General features: G+C 38.6%; 1 long non-coding RNA gene across 1 annotated transcript; it reads right to left on the bottom strand.

Annotated features, from left to right (window-relative positions):
- Positions 1 to 789: 789 nt before the first annotated feature.
- On the bottom strand, positions 790 to 7,819 carry LOC145790082 (uncharacterized). Its single transcript, XR_014328722.1, has 2 exons — positions 7,133 to 7,819; positions 790 to 1,073 (listed from the first exon to the last, which is right to left on the bottom strand). It is a non-coding gene; the product is annotated as an uncharacterized LOC145790082 (long non-coding RNA).
- Between the last annotated feature and the right edge of the window lie 9,384 nt (positions 7,820 to 17,203).

The raw sequence follows: 17,203 nt of genomic DNA, 5'->3' as shown, positions 1-17,203 counted from the left end.
TTAGTCATATAAGTGAAGAAATTATATTGTTATCTCTTTTGCACTGGTATGTTTTTTCTATTTATATTTGTGCCTTTGCACTATTTGCTTTAATTTTAGTCTGTTTAGTTTATTGAAAGGGAGAGAGATTAGTGTTATGTCAAAACTATAATGCTACTTGCATTTTCTCTAAATTTCAAAAGAGGTCAACATAATTTATTCAGATAAAAAACAGTTTTAGTCCCTAAAGTATGCGCTGTTTTTCAATTTAGTCTCTTAAGTTTCAATTTTGTCATTTTGGTTCTCAAAGTTGTCAATTTGAGTCAATTTTGTCCTAGATTTAACGTTCGTTAACAGATAGTTTTAGTCCCTAAAGTATGCATTTCTTGTCATTTTAGTCTCTCAATGTTTAAATTTTGTCATTTTGGCCCTCTTAAGCATGTACTTAATGATCAAAATGACAAAATTGAAACTTAAGTGACTAACAAAGAGCATATACTTTAGTAGCTAAACTTGTCTTTTATCCTAATTTATGGAGATCAAAATTTTATCCTAATCAAAAAATAAAAAATAAGAAAGCCACAAATTTTAATTACGAATATTAAAAAATTTCTATCAACATTCTAAAATTATATTCTTACAATTAGTCCTACTTATATTGATTTGAGGCCGGTTTAACAAATAGAGCAACTCCAAGTGTAAGAGATAAAATGCCTTACAAAAGTATATAGACAAATACTTTTTTTTTATTTTGCCTAACTAGTTTAGTTAGTGTACACTCCAATCATGTAACGCCCTCAAAAAAAAGCATTAAACCCATTAAATAAGAAATGCATTGATATTCAAGAGTTCTACATTCTTCCATTACATCAGAATTCTATTACATAAGTATTACATGTTAACGACAAAAGCAAATGCCCTAAGGGCTTACAGCTTTCCAAGTTAACACTTGGTTACAACAAACGAGTACTAACTCATACACATTAAGCCCTTGGCCTGAATTTACATGTAATACATCAAAAAGTAAAACGACAAAAGTATGTCTGCCTCTATCCTCCCAAGCTATGTCCTTGGAGGTGGCATGCTTCCTGTACCTGAAAATGATATTCCCATATAGGGTGAGCCACAGCCCAGTAGAAATATATTAAACCAACCATGAACAATGACTAAAATATTAGCAATTGATAGATGGCCAACACTGATACATTCACATAAATCACATATTTATGTCACACGACTTTTGAGTCCAAGTTTCCTTTCATTTTCCCTTTTTCAACGGATAGGCATATAAGCACTACCCACATTCTCAACAGATATGTATAACCACAATATCCACAGATAAGCATATAAGCTATATCCACATTCTACAACAGATATGTATAACAACAATATCCACAGATAAGCATATAAGCTATATCCACATTCCACAACAGATATGTATAACAACAATATCCACACTTCTCAAAGATAAGCATATAAGCTCTATCTTCACTTTTCTAGATAAGCATATGAGCTGTATCTACGGAGTTCATCCCCTATCTTCTCCCAATACTATCCGGTTTAGAGGCACATCCCCCATCTTCCCCTAAACCGCGGAGTACATCCCCCATCTCCTCCTCTACACATAACGTATACAAACACATTGGTTCTATATACAACCACACAATATATATAATTAATGTATTCTATCAACCGTCAAATTCTATGACACATTCCATTGATTAGTTTCCGTTTGCCTAATCATCATGCATTGTCTACAACAATCACGACTATCCTCCACCGATAGCCCAAAGCAGTTATTTCTAAACAGAAAATAAATGCACAATGGATATTCAATCAACATTTCATTTCCTCATTTCTCACAATTAATTATCCCAATTAATCAAACAATGTAATTAGGTCATTATCCATAATTACCATTTCAACCCTTAGGTCCCATTTTCATCAATGATTCAACAATTATTCCATTTCTCTATGCCAAACATGCATCTAGGTTTATTATGAATAAAACCCCAACTTTTGTAAATTTACACAAAAGCCCCTAACTTTCACAAAATTACCAAACCAACCCCAACATCTCAAATACTAAAATTTAAAGACAAAATCCATAGAGAGGAGTAGGATATCCCTACCTCAAATTCGGAGTCCCAAAGGACAAGATGACAAAACCCAACGTGCTCCAAAACTCGAAATTTTCAGATTAAAATGAAGCCCTCGACGATCAACAACTTTTTTGTAAAGGCCAAAGGCGAGCAAATCACTCCTACTAGATCAAAACCTAGAGAGAAGGTAGTATCTAGAGTGAGAGGCTCAACAATGTTGTTTTTGGAAAAGTAGGAGAGAGAAGAGAAAGTGAAAAAGTGACTTGAAAAGTCAAGACACGGAGTTAAAACCCAGCCGGTCTGCTCGAGCGTAAAACACTCCGCTCGAGCGTAACTCACAGACTCCCGCTCGAGCGGCCAAACTCCCGCTCGAGCGCCGGATGCACTCTCCCAGCATCTCGACACAGCAGGTCCCCGCTCGAGTGCTCAAGCCCCGCTCGAGCGTCACTCACAACCTCACGCTCGAGCGGCCAAACCTACGCTCGAGCGTCCAACACTGCACAGGAAATACTGAACGGGTGTAATCCCCGCTTGAGCGTCCAAACCTCCGCTCGAGCGGACAAGCCAAAATCTGGGCAACTAGTTTTGGGTTTCTAAACTCAACCAACCTGAAACAAACCCACCCAACACATCCTATAACTCAAATACGAAGTAAGAAGGATGCAAACAAGATAATAAACAACTACCAACATCCACGGACACATGTCCGGATTACTGTACAACAAGGGTAAACCCGGGATCGCTATAAATCATATTATTTATTTCAGCTAATCACACTACAAGAAAAGTCACTTTTGGCGACTAAATTTTTAGTCGCCAAAAGTCTGTTTTTAGTCGCCGAAAGCCGAAATTTGACTTTCCCCGACAAAATTCTTTAGTCGCCACATTTGTCGCGTATACGTTGTCAGTAGGCATTGGCGACTAATATTTTTTTAGTCGCCAAAAGACAGGTCTTTCGCGACTAAAATGTTAGTCGCCAATAGTGTTTTAGCCTTTTGAAAATCATACATTTACCGCCTAATAATTTAGTCGCCAATACTCAATCAATCGCCGACTAAACGGCTTAGTCGCCAAAATCAAGACTTTTGGCGACTAAAATAGTGTTCCGTCGGAAAAAAAAAAAAAACACTTTTTTTTGGTTTTTCTGAGTTTCGAACCGTGCCGAACCATCCCACATTGCAACCTTTTTTGCAACACACTCCCTCCACTATGCCACTACAACATCACATGAATATATTTGCAATATATATTATTTATATAATATATTGACAGTATTAATACAAAACAATATATATAAATATAATTATTTTAATTCAATATAATTTATGTAAAAAATAAATTATTTATTAAAAAAAATTTAGGCCACTTTTGGTGACTAAATCCATTATTTAGTCGCCAATTCTATGATTTTTGGGCTACTAATTATTTTTTTGTCGGTAAAAAAACAAGTTGAAATTAAAAATAGTAGTTTTGGCGACTAAATCTGTTTTTAGTCGCCAAAAACGTGTCCTTTTGGCTACTAAACTGAATTTTAGTCGCCAATTCACTGTTTTTAGCTACTAATTTTTTTTTTTGTAGCCAAAAACCTTCATTTCAGCGACTAATCTTTTTTCAGTCGGAAAAACACCTATAATCGGCGACTAAAATGTTTTTTAGTCGCCAAAACCATCACTTTTGGCTACTAAATTATTTTAGTCGCAAAAAACCGTCACTTTTGGCTACCAAAAAACCTTTAGTCGCTAAAACTCCTACATTCTGCGACTAAACTGCCTTTTAGTCGCTAAAAGCCTGGTATTCGGCGACTAAACTATTTTAGTCAGCAAAAGGGTTCAATTTTGGCGACTAAATCCATTTTAGTCGCCAATTATACAACTTTCAGCGACGAAAAATGAATTTTTAGTCGCCAAAAACGTTTTTTCTTGTAGTGTCAATCAAACTAATTTATTTAATTTTTAAAAGAAAAATATTATAAACATAGATAAATGAATAAAGAATCTTTTTATGACATAATGCATATGTTGACGTGTTATTTGCTAATTTTTAAAATATATATATAATGAAATTATTTTTCTTAAAATATTAAATTATTTTAAAAAAAAATGTTTTCAAACGATCATATTTTCAAATGGTAATATGCAAATACAAAACCAAATCAATTAGATGCAATATACAAATACAAAGCCAACCAAAAGAAGAGTACTTGATCAGATAGAGGGAGCAATTTCAGCGAGAAACCCTTTTGTCTCTCAATGAAGGCTAACTAGTTATGTAGAGCCCAAATTAAAATGGGCATTTTGCCTCTTACGATGGAGAGCCCCTTGGAGAAGGAGAAAAGCAATTGTACTAGCAAAAATGCCTCAAGATGCTCTTTTGCCTCTTCCTTTAGAGATGCTCCAAGTCCACATGTATGAGGTAAATATATTTAAAATTAGAAGATAAATTTATTGTAAAAATTTTTAACATTAAAAATTAATTAAGTATTGATAGTTGTAAGTATTAAACATTTAAAACTTTAATTAGTTTTCGTTTTATCAAGTACCTCTAAGTTCAGCCACCATCTTACTATTAAGAAAATGTTAGTTCCTCCAAATTTTAACAAATGCCAATTAGGAAAATATCTTTCCCTATATTCGTATAGTTATATTATAAATTATTATTTTTTTACAAAATGGTCAAATACTTGATATTTGTTTTACTTTTTAGAGTGTAAAACTATATTTAGTATTTCGAAAAAAAATTAAAATTCTAATTCATTTTTTGTCTAGTGAAATCATTTTTTGTATAATACTTTTTTTGGGCTCCTTATTTTTGTTTTTTTGACCAGCAAAAAAACCCTTTTTGGGCCCCTTATTAACAGATAGGATAACCCTTTTTGGGCCTCTTATTAACAGATAGGATAACGATGTTGAAATAATATAAATGGGTAGATCTAAGAACTTAGATTGAAATAATTGTTACTACTTTTAGTTAATTAATGGGAAATTTTTAGAAAATTTGAAAGAAACAGCGTAAGTTAGAAAAATAATAATTTGATTTTTTTTTTTTTTGAACTTTTTTATAAGGGCATGAAAGCTATTTGCATGATCATTGGCAAGTAAATTTGATTTTATAGAAAAATTAACATAGTTCTTATACTTTCTAACATGTTTCATATAATTTAAAATTTTTAAAAATTTGCGATATTAGTCTTTGAGAGGAGAACAATTAGAAGAATTTGAAATGCTTAATGTGGAAAGAAGTAATAACATCGTAACATGAGTATTTTATATTTTCAAAATTAAAAAATTTTGAAAAAAAAAAATTTGAATTTTAATATTAAACACCTTGTTATTTTTTGCAATATTATGAATAATATAATACTTTATTTTTTATTTTTTGAGGATGTTATTATTGTATTTGAAACTATTGTCATACTTATTACTTAATAAGTATAATTTTATTTGGATATCTCTTAATATTTTCAACTTTTGTATTTAAAACAAAATAATAATAATGAAAAGTAACAGTATTTTTGAATTTTAAAATATGATTTTGAAAATATTGTCATAAATTCCCATGTGATAATGAACATGACCAAGTTATTTCTATTCGGGTAAATTATATTTTACCCTTTTTATGTTTAGTCATTTTCTTATTTTGATCCTTAAAGTTTATTTTTTTCTCATTTTAACCATTCATGTTTCAAGTTTTTCCTACTTTACTCTTAAAATTAATTTATGTTAAAAATTAAATAAAAAATGACACAATAATAGTCACATGATATAAAAATATTTTATTATATATGACTCACACTCTGACATACACTTAAACTCTAATATAATAATATATTTTTATGTTATGTGACAGTTATTGTGACATTTTCTGTATAATTTTAAATAGAAATTAGCATTGAAAATAAATTATAAAAAACCTAAAACATGAAAAGCCAAAATGAAAAAAAAATAAATTTTAAAGGCTAAAGTAAGAAAGCGATCAAACTTGAAGAGGAGAAACTGTAATTTACCCTTTTTGTTATTGAAACAATTGGTAAAGTTTCATATGAAAAAAAAAATGTGTTTTCACATTCATGGATTGGACCATTTGTTCTATGGTAATTAAGGCAAATGTTAGAACTTACGAAAAATATGCCATATATATATATATATATATATTTGCCTAAATCAAACTAGTTTTAGTTTTTGAGAGAGAGAGAGAGAGAGAGAGAGAGAGAGTGATTTTTAAAAAAAAAAAATTGGGGAGAGAGTTTAGAAATTTTTTTAGTTTGTTTGGTTATATATTTTGAAAGTAGTTTTAGAGTTTGAGAGTTTGAAATGATTTGATATTTTGTTGTAATTGAGTAGATGTGTATAAGAGAACAAGTGATTGAAAAGGGGAGAGGAGAGAGAAAAAGTGATTGATTGATGTGCAAGAAAGAAAAAGTGATTTTGAAATTTTTTTGAGAAAAACCACAAACCAAACAAAATTTACCACAAATCAAACAAAATTTTGAAATTTTTTTTCAAAAACAACTCTCCCAAAAACAAACCAAACAAGCCCTATATTTGAAAACTCAGCCAAAGAGGATAAATCTTGTGATTTGAAATGAATAACTGCACATGCAATAGTTGAAAATAACTTAAAAGGCAAGATCATCTTTAAAATAATAATAACAATAAATAAATTGTAAATTAATTAATTAATATATATATATATATATATATTTTCTGGGTTGTTGTTGTTAAGAACATTTTTGTTGGGATGCCCCTCAAGGGCAATTTAACTGCTTTGTAATCTTTTGAAATTAAAAGATCTAAATCTCTTAACCAAAAAAAAACTAATCACAGTATTTGAACAACTAATTCTTAATCCAAAAAAAAAAAAAAAAAAAAAACCCCTTAACTTTTGTTTGGAGGAATTAGAATAAGGGATTAGACAAGGGGACATTTGCAGCTACATGGCCTTTTATAAACATCCCTCAAAGGACAGTTTACATGGCCTTTTATAAACATTTCACAAAGAGTGACGCTTGTAATTAAAACCTTGCCAAATAAACTACTTGGTAAGAAAATTACCCGTTCTCTAAATTCATCCCTGCTATTTCTGAAGCTTCTCTGAGTGTTGCCCTCCATTCTTCCATCTTTTTCTTTCAGTTATTCTTTCTTTCACCCACTTCTTCCTGTAATCCCTCTTCTGCCTGGAATCTCTCTTCATGCTTCTTGAATGCTTCCTCGAAACTTTCCGTTTGATTCCTCACGTGAGACGGATCCACGTGATAGAAGACAGGTAGGACTACATGTCCCGAGATCCTCCTGTGCTTGAGGATCATTACAAGTTCATCAAGGCACCAACTTGAAGATGCATAGTGTTTTGAGAAGACAACTATTGAAATTCTTGACCCTTGAATCGCTTTCTGCAACTCAAACTTAATATCTTCCCCTCTTTCAATCCCATCGTCATCTCTGAAGGTGCGAAATCCAGCTTGTACTACAGCTGTGTAGAGGTGGTCAATGAACGCCTTACGAGTGTCTTCACCTCTGAAGCTCAAGAACACCTGATAACTACACTGAGAAGTGGAAGAGAAGGCTTTTTGGTTTCTTACAATCTCCATTGGCTATTAAAGTTCAAGAGAGACCAACTAAGGACAGAAGGGCTAAGAGATGAGATGAATTTTATCTGTCAAGGCAACCATGATTATATATATTAATTAGAGAGGCTTCTTGGGTCTGGTCCTGGAAGGGGTGGATGAGTCAGCATCAGACAGTGAGGAAAATGAAATGAAGCTGCTGAGAACAAAGTGGGAAATGCACAAAAGTCCACAAAATGAATTGACTAATCAATGGGTTGATTGTTGCATCATGTAACTCACCAAGATATTAGGTGATCCTTCATCTTCTAATTGTTTATATTCTTTCTCAAAGACCGTGAGAATGTCATGTCCTATTTATGAGCCGAATTAATAGTTATGAGATTAATAATCTATAAAATTAGGCGTTGAGATCCTCTAGAGTGTTAATGGTAGAGTGATCTCCTAGAGTGAATTATGAGGGCGCGACACCTGTCCCACTAATGAAACCAAGGGTTGAGATCAATCCCTCACCAAAACGACGTCGTTTTGGTGGGGAAATTTAAAATAAAAATAAATAAATAAATAAAAACAGAGTGAAATGTGAAACAAAGAAGAGAGAGAGGGGACACAGCCGCCGGAGTTTTTCTCCATCTCTGGCGCACTCTCCTTCCCTCCCGGCGACCCCACCGCACCCCTCCACTCTCTCCTCCTCTCTTCTTCTTCTCCTTCTTCTGCTGGAGAGAGAGAAGCAGGGTGCCTAGTCAAACATTATTTTCCTTTTGGATTTTGAATTATTATCATTAACAGATATGTATATGTATAGTTTATATATGCGAACAATGATGCATACATACATACATATACATAGATACTTTTTGTAAGAACCCACATTTTTCATCTTAATCATGTTCATGAGCATTTGTATGATTATGGTTTGTTAAGTTTGCATGTGTATGTTGTGACTTGTTTCGCTTGAGTTAATGTAATCCATGCCTTGATTTGATACCCTTGTGATTTGTCTAAGTGTTATGTGCTTGCCGAAGTTACATTTAGCCGACGTTTTGCCTAGATCAATCCTAGCCGAAGTCATTCTCAGTCTGGAAGTGTCTTGGAACCCCTTGTCGACCTCCGTTCTTGCCTTGGCCACATTAGCCGAGATGTCACCTTGCACCCTAGTGATCTCGTCCTGGAGTGGTACGACCTAGGCCGGGATGTGGCGCATCTAGGCCAAGATGTGGCACAGCTTAGTCAAGTGTTGTCCTTCCTAGCCGAGGTCATTGTCACCTTAGTTGCCGAAGTCCTCTTGTTAGCCGATGTCATCCCTTGCCGGAGTGCCATTCCGTGTAGCGTGTTAGATACGCCTCGTTATTAGCCAATGTCATTGCCTCGTCAGAATGCCCATACCGCTTTGCTTATTGAACACCCTTTCCACCATGCTTTGTCTGGTCTGTCAGCCACCTTTTCAGAGTGAACCCAACCAGTCGCCGCCACGTGTCCCAACAGAGGGAATTAAGCCCAGAACCGAGTAAGAACACTTATCATTTTAGTGTCATAACCTTGCCTTTTAGAGAGAGAAGCTCTAGGAAGAAAAGAGAAGTTCTAGAGTGAGAAGTAAGTCTTCAAGCTTGTTTCCTTAAGATCGAACCGTTAGATCCGTGTTCTAAGGTTAGATTCTTGATTCGCTCATGATGTTCTTTATGTTTTATGTTATTGCATTGCATGATTGAAAATGATTTGTAAGCCATGCATCGTTTTGAAGCTCGATTCTAGAAAGAGAAAATGACATTCATGTGTTCTTCAAGAAAGTCTTGTTTTGATCCGAAAGCTTTTCGCCTAGACTCATGTTTTGTGTTTGATTCTTGCATGATTTTCAACTATGGGTACCCAGGTCCACGTTTTCAAACTCGTGGCATGAAAAATCCCAGATTTGTGATAACAGATTTTAATTGAACATTCATATTTTCATGTTTTCACGCTCATGTTCTTCATGTTCATCAGTAGAGAGAAACCCAGAGTTTCCCCTACCTCCTTTCCTTGCATGTGGCCCTCGGGAACACACCTCGGCAAGGAGGTGTGGAACCTCGGCTTAGACCTGAATGGTGCCCAGTATGTTTTCCAAAATCATTTGCATGCATGTTAGACTTGTTTTGAGGAATATGTTCAAGTACGCTTTGCCATGTGATTGTAGGACTTGGACCTTGCTTGACCCCGACGTTTGAAGAATTAAGTGAGTGGTATTTTTAATAAAGCTATGTTACACTTGCTTTCATAAATCTCGTCTTGCCTTGTTTTGAAAAGTACTTGATCTAGCATGAATGACTATCCCTATTTTGTATATCAAATGCTATCTTGTTTTGATGACTCGTCTTGACAGTCCTTAGTGCTAGAGGACTCTAAACTTTTGCAGCACAGCTTGTCTTGACAGTCCTTAGTGCTAGAGGACTCTAAACTTTTGCAGCACAGCTTGTCTTGACAGTCCTTAGTGCTAGAGGACTCTAAACTTTTGCAGCACAGCTTGTCTTGACAGTCCTTAGTGCTAGAGGACTCTAAACTTTTGCAGCACAGCTTGTCTTGACAGTCCTTAGTGCTAGAGGACTCTAAACTTTTGCAGCACAGCTTGTCTTGACAGTCCTTAGTGCTTCGCAGCACAGCTTGTCTTGAAACTCTTGTCTTGATATGTCATCACCCCTTGAAATAAGTAGATGTTATTAACATCCAAGGAACTTGAAAGCCGGCAAATGAACTTGATTTCCCTCTTGATCGTAAAGTATGCTATGTATTGTTTTGAAAGAAATCTTGGATATCAATCATGAAAAACCTTTATTTTCAATATCATTCACTGAGTATCCAAGCTCACCCTCTCTATATATATGTAGGTGATGAACAAGAAGGCATTGAGGCCTAGACGTGATGCCGATGTATTTTTGGGTGCATTGCCGACATGTTTTGGATTTGCGTTTTGCATCGTCTTGAAGATTATGCTTCTCGGCTTATGTTTCTTTTGTTTGTTTTAGCATATGTCGGCTTGAGAAGCCTTTTGGTCAGGATGTATTTTGTACCTCATTCTTGTTGTATCTGAATTGTAAGACTTGTAAAGATGTTTGATGTATGACATTCCATTGGACTTATGCACGACTCTCATGGACTACTCAGTTTATATATGTATATTTTGCTTCCGCACTTGTAGCCCCATATTTTATACTCTGATTGTGTGTGATTTTTGTAAGACGGCCTTCGGTAACCTCGGGTTACTGGCCATCACGGCACCAAACTACTAGGGGCGGTTTGGGGGCGTGACAGAATGGTATCAGAGCACAAGATCCTTGTAGTACGTTAATCACACACCTTGAGTCCTAGAGAGCCTAGGATTTCCCTCAGAAAGATGTTAGGAGTTGCATCATATTGCTTGCTACTTGACTATGTGTGCATCATTTTGGCATAGACGTTTGTTACATATATATGTGTTATCTGTTTAGTTGTTTTAAAGTCTCATCTTGCATTTCCCCTAGCATCATGAGGAGAGGTAGACCCCCAGTTGGCCGAGATCGTTCCGAAGACAGGTTGGAGAGATTGGAAAGGCTAGTCGAAGGTTTGGTTCGTGAGCAGAGACAACATAGGCCGCAGGATACTGGTACCACTTCTACGCATGCCGAACAGACGAATGGCCGGTATGCAGCTCCACCCCCTCCAGTGCCACAAGTGCCCCCGCAGCAAGCTTTGTACGGGAACGACACGATAACTCTAATCAGAGAGTTCAAGAAGATGAAACCGCCGAGATTTCAGGGAGGCATAGAACCAATGAAAGCCGAGGCATGGGTTTTAGAGATGGAGAAGTTGTTTGAAGTTTTCCCCAGTACAGACGCTCAGAAGGTATCTCTGGCAGCATTCACATTAGACGACGATGCTCGTAGGTGGTGGATGATGGTCCGAGAAGGCAATCCGGGTTTAACTTGGGCAAAATTTTTGGAGTTGTTCTACAACAAGCATTTCCCCCTCAGCGTCCGAGACCGAAAGACCACGGAGTTTCAGAATCTGATCCAAGGGAACAAGACGGTCGCAGAATACGATCGTGCCTTTACTGAACTAGCGAGATATGCGCCTCATATGGTTGATGACGAGTATCGAAAGGCGAGGAAGTTCGAAAGTGGGTTGCGTGGGCCGATACAAGATCGGGTCAATATGCTCAATATGCCGACGTACGCCGGAGTACTGGACAAGGCCATCCTGGCTGAAGCTAATTTAAACCGATACCAGAGTTCAAGTGAGGGTCAGAGGAAGAGACAGAATTATGATAGTCGCCGAGTTCCGTTCAATGTCAAGAAGAGAATGAGCACGGACAGTTCCAGCAACTCAAATCAGGAAGGTAACGCCAGGCCGATGTGCGCGAGTTGTGGAAAGCAACATTTCGGGGTTTGTCGTTGGGCAACAGGAGCTTGTTATGAGTGTGGTGAGATAGGCCATCGCGTGAAGGACTGCCCGAAAGCAAGGACCGATGATGGGAAGAGGAATGGAAGCACCTCGGGCTCTGCACAGAAGAATAGCATCGGGGGAATACAGGCGAGGCAGGGCAGAGTTTTTGCATTAGTACCAGGAGACGCCCAGAATGCCGAGGCAGTAGTGTCAGGTACCCTCTCAATTTGTTCTCAAGATGCATACGTACTGATTGATTCGGGTTCTACGCATTCATTTGTGTCCACTATATTCGCCGAGAAGTTGGATAGAGAACTAGAACCCCTTGATTATGTATTATCTGTGTCTACCCCATCTGGGAGAAATATGATTGTTACATCCATTTATAGGGCGTGTATTGCTATGATTGAGAGTGTAGAATTGTTAGTTGATTTGATGCCATTAAACATGACTCACTTCGATGTTATATTGGGAATGGACTGGTTAGCGGCGAATCATGCATCCATTAATTGTGTTACTAAGGACGTCACATTGAAGACCCCAAGTCAAGCCGAGGTCATTTTCCAGGGTAAAGGAGTTGTACCCCCGCCTTACTTAATCTCATCCATGAAGGCCTACAAGTTGATCCAAAAAGGATGTAAGGGTTACTTATGCAGTATACTAAGTGATCTGAATGGAAATGTTGAGTTAGCCGACATACCCGTTGTTGAGGAATTCTCCGACGTCTTTCCGACTGAGTTGCCTGGCCACCTTGTCGACAGAGAAATAGAGTTTACCGTGGACATCCTGTCAGGAACACAACCCATCTCCAAAACGCCCTACAGAATGGCCCCAGCAGAACTTAGAGAACTGAAATCGCAATTACAAGAATTGTTGGATAAGGGATTCGTCAGGCCGAGCACTTCACCGTGGGGAGCACCCGTTTTATTTGTTAAGAAAAAGGACGGCACCCTTCGTCTTTGCATTGACTACAGAGAACTTAATAAGGTGACCATTAAGAACAAATACCCATTGCCAAGAATCGATGATTTGCTTGATCAGCTGCGAGGAGCACGAGTCTTTTCCAAGATTGACCTTAGGTCGGGCTACCACCAGTTGAAGGTTAAAGCCGAGGATATCGAGAAGACTGCTTTTCGGACAAGATATGGCCACTACGAATTTTTGGTGATGCCCTTCGGAGTAACCAACGCCCCAGCAGCATTCATGGACTTGATGAACAGAGTCTTTAAGCCGTACCTAGATGAGTTTGTCATTATTTTTATCGACGACATATTGATTTATTCCGGGAGTACGAGCCAGCACGAGGATCATCTGTGACTTGCCCTGCAGACCTTGAGGGATAAGAAGTTGTACGCCAAGTTGAGTAAATGCGAGTTTTGGCTTCCCAGCATTTCATTCCTAGGGCATGTAATTAATGAAGATGGTATATCAGTTGACCCCAGCAAGATTGAAGCTGTTGTAAGTTGGCCGACGCCGACCAACGTGTCCGAGGTTCGTAGTTTCCTGGGTTTGGCAGGTTATTACAGGAAGTTTGTGAAGGATTTCTCGAGGATTGCAGTGCCATTAACACAACTAACGAAGAAGGGAGCAGCTTATGAATGGACCGACGAAAGAGAATCAGCTTTCCAGGAGCTGAAGACGAGGTTAGTTACAGCACCAGTTCTGGTACTACCATCAGCTAATGAAGAATTTCAGATTTACAGTGATGCTTCACATAAGGGTTTGGGTTGCGTGTTAATGCAAGAAGGTAAAGTCATAGCGTACGCGTCTCGCCAGTTGAAGCCCAATGAAAAGAATTATCCTACCCATGACCTGGAGTTAGCTGCCGTGGTTTTTGCTTTGAAGATATGGCGTCATTACTTGTATGGAACATCCTGTCAAGTTTTCACCGACCACAAGAGTCTGAAGTACTTATTCACCCAGAAAGAGTTAACTATGAGGCAGAGAAGATGGCTCGAGCTGTTGAAGGACTATGACATGCAGATCCAGTATCACCCAGGTAAGGCAAATTCCGTAGCCGACGCTTTGAGCAGGAAGTTAGTTGGAAGTTTGGCGTGTCTGGCAACGATCTCAGCGGAACCGACCATCGTTGAGGAAGTGAAGACCAGGCAGATGGAAGATAAGTTCCTAAAAAGGGTAATTGATGAATTCGTCTCCAAGCCGAGGCCAGGATACACAGTGGAAAACCAGGTGCTTAAGTTTGAAGGAAGATTGTGTGTAGCCGACGTACCAGAGTTGAAAAGGAAGATTTTGCAAGAGGCCCATGGTTCCAAGTTTGCCGTTCATCCAGGGAGCACCAAGATGTATCAGGACGTAAAACGGACCTTTTGGTGGCCCAACATGAAAAGAGAGATAGCCGAGTTTGTATTTCAGTGTCTGAATTGCCAGCAAGTGAAGGCAGAACACCAGAGACCGGCAGGACTTCTTCAACCCTTGTCAATTCCTGAGTGGAAATGGGAGCACATCTCCATGGATTTCGTAGTAGGTTTGCCGAGGACGCAAAGAGGTATGGATTCCATTTGGGTTATAGTCGACAGACTTACTAAGTCAGCTCACTTCTTGCCTGTCAAGACCACATTCAATGCCGACCGACTTGCCGAATTGTACGTGAATGAGATCGTTAGACTTCATGGTGTGCCGATGTCCATTGTGTCAGACCGAGATCCGAAGTTCGTTTCCAGATTTTGGCAGAGTCTACAAGGAGCCTTGGGAACAGAGTTGAGATTTAGCACAGCCTTTCACCCTCAGACCGACGGGCAGACAGAAAGAATGATTCAGACACTCGAAGACATGCTCAGATTGTGCGTGCTGGATTTTTCAGGGAAGCTGGGAATCGCATTTGCCATTAGTGGAGTTCGCGTACAACAACAGTTATCAAGCCAGCATAGGCATGGCGCCGTATGAAGCTTTGTATGGAAGGGAGTGCAGATCGCCGATATGTTGGACTGAAGTAGGAGACAAAGCTCTAATTGGCCCCGAATTGGTTCGGATGACAACGGAAAAGATCAAACTCATTCAGCAGAGGATTAAGACTGCACAGAGTCGACAGAAGTGTTATGCCGACCAAAGAAGGAGGGAGTTAGAATTTGAAATTGGGGATCATGTATTTTTGAAGGTCTCGCCGATGACAGGAGTTACGAGATTTGGGAAGAAGGGCAAACTTGCACCCCGATACGTTGGGCCATTTGAAATTCTTGAAAGGATTAACACCGTTGCTTACAGGCTTGCTTTGCCACCAGATTTGAGTCGAGTCCACAGTGTGTTCCATGTTTCGATGCTGAGAAAATATATCCGAGACCCACTGCATGTAATAGATTACTCCGGGGTTGTAGTTAATGAAGACTTGGGCTACGAAGAGAAACCGATGAGGATTATCGACAGACAAGTGAGACAGCTGAGAAACAAATCGATATCAATGGTGAAAATCGAATGGGAGAGGCATTATGGCGGGGAGGCCACATGGAAAAAGGAAGAGGAGATGAAAATCTGTTACCCGGAGTTATTCGTAGGTCAAGGTAACTTAAGTTTGGGGACCAAACTTCCTTAAGGAGGGTAGACTGTAAGAACCCACATTTTTCATCTTAATCATGTTCATGAGCATTTGTATGATTATGGTTTGTTAAGTTTGCATGTGTATGTTGTGACTTGTTTCGCTTGAGTTAATGTAATCCATGCCTTGATTTGATACCCTTGTGATTTGTCTAAGTGTTATGTGCTTGCCGAAGTTACATTTAGCCGACGTTTTGCCTAGATCAATCCTAGCCGAAGTCATTCTCAGTCTGGAAGTGTCTTGGAACCCCTTGTCGACCTCCGTTCTTGCCTTGGCCACATTAGCCGAGATGTCACCTTGCACCCTAGTGATCTCGTCCTGGAGTGGTACGACCTAGGCCGGGATGTGGCGCATCTAGGCCAAGATGTGGCACAGCTTAGTCAAGTGTTGTCCTTCCTAGCCGAGGTCATTGTCACCTTAGTTGCCGAAGTCCTCTTGTTAGCCGATGTCATCCCTTGCCGGAGTGCCATTCCGTGTAGCGTGTTAGATACGCCTCGTTATTAGCCAATGTCATTGCCTCGTCAGAATGCCCATACCGCTTTGCTTATTGAACACCCTTTCCACCATGCTTTGTCTGGTCTGTCAGCCACCCTTTCAGAGTGAACCCAACCAGTCGCCACCACGTGTCCCAACAGAGGGAATTAAGCCCAGAACCGAGTAAGAACACTTATCATTTTAGTGTCATAACCTTGCCTTTTAGAGAGAGAAGCTCTAGGAAGAAAAGAGAAGTTCTAGAGTGAGAAGTAAGTCTTCAAGCTTGTTTCCTTAAGATCGAACCGTTAGATCCGTGTTCTAAGGTTAGATTCTTGATTCGCTCATGATGTTCTTTATGTTTTATGTTATTGCATTGCATGATTGAAAATGATTTGTAAGCCATGCATCGTTTTGAAGCTCGATTCTAGAAAGAGAAAATGACATTCATGTGTTCTTCAAGAAAGTCTTGTTTTGATCCGAAAGCTTTTCGCCTAGACTCATGTTTTGTGTTTGATTCTTGCATGATTTTCAACTATGGGTACCCAGGTCCACGTTTTCAAACTCGTGGCATGAAAAATCCCAGATTTGTGATAACAGATTTTAATTGAGCATTCATATTTTCATGTTTTCACGCTCATGTTCTTCATGTTCATCAGTAGAGAGAAACCCAGAGTTTCCCCTACCTCCTTTCCTTGCATGTGGCCCTCGGGAACACACCTCGGCAAGGAGGTGTGGAACCTCGGCTTAGACCTGAATGGTGCCCAGTATGTTTTCCAAAATCATTTGCATGCATGTTAGACTTGTTTTGAGGAATATGTTCAAGTACGCTTTGCCATGTGATTGTAGGACTTGGACCTTGCTTGACCCCGACGTTTGAAGAATTAAGTGAGTGGTATTTTTAATAAAGCTATGTTACACTTGCTTTCATAAATCTCGTCTTGCCTTGTTTTGAAAAGTACTTGATCTAGCATGAATGACTATCCCTATTTTGTATATCAAATGCTATCTTGTTTTGATGACTCGTCTTGACAGTCCTTAGTGCTAGAGGACTCTAAACTTTTGCAGCACAGCTTGTCTTGACAGTCCTTAGTGCTAGAGGACTCTAAACTTTTGCAGCACAGCTTGTCTTGACAGTCCTTAGTG

This window comes from Camellia sinensis, chromosome 5, assembly GCF_055761805.1.
Source record: "Camellia sinensis isolate YWXY chromosome 5, ASM5576180v1, whole genome shotgun sequence".
NCBI lineage: Eukaryota > Viridiplantae > Streptophyta > Magnoliopsida > Ericales > Theaceae > Camellia > Camellia sinensis.
The sequence above is the reverse complement of the archived record's forward strand: the minus strand, read 5'-3'. Positions and strand labels throughout refer to the sequence as shown.